Genomic DNA, 576 nt, shown 5'->3' with positions numbered 1-576 from the left:
ACCGGATCCCATAATCTGTAACCAAAGTCTTCATGATCATAACCCATGAAGATACACTGCTTTGACTTTCCATCAAGTTTAGACCTTTCATCTCTTGGAATGTGAACAAAAGCCTTGTAGCCGAACACTCGCAAGTGACTATAGGAGACATCTTTCCCTCTTCAAACTTTCTCTGGAACATCACCATTTAGTGGAACTGAAAGAGAAAGGTTGATCAGATCTACTGCAATCCTCATCGCTTCACCCCAAAAGGACTTAGGCAACTTTGCATGAGAGCTCATACACCTGACTTTATCATTGATAGTGCGATTTATTCTCTCTGCAACTCCATTATGTTGAGGAGTCTTAGGAACTGTCTTCTCAATCTTGATCCCATGTCCTTTACAATACTCTTCAAACAGACCCCTGTATTCACCACCATTGTTTGCTCGAACACATTTCAATTTCCTTCCTGTTTCTCTTTTAACACTTGCATGAAAGTGTTTGAAGATACAGAGTACCTGGTCTTTATATTTCAAAACAAAATTCCACACTTTTCGAGAATAATCATCAATAAAAGTAACAAATACGATGCAC

This window comes from Arachis ipaensis, chromosome B06 (assembly GCF_000816755.2).
Source record: "Arachis ipaensis cultivar K30076 chromosome B06, Araip1.1, whole genome shotgun sequence".
Classification (NCBI taxonomy): domain Eukaryota; kingdom Viridiplantae; phylum Streptophyta; class Magnoliopsida; order Fabales; family Fabaceae; genus Arachis; species Arachis ipaensis.
This window is presented reverse-complemented; position numbering follows the sequence as displayed.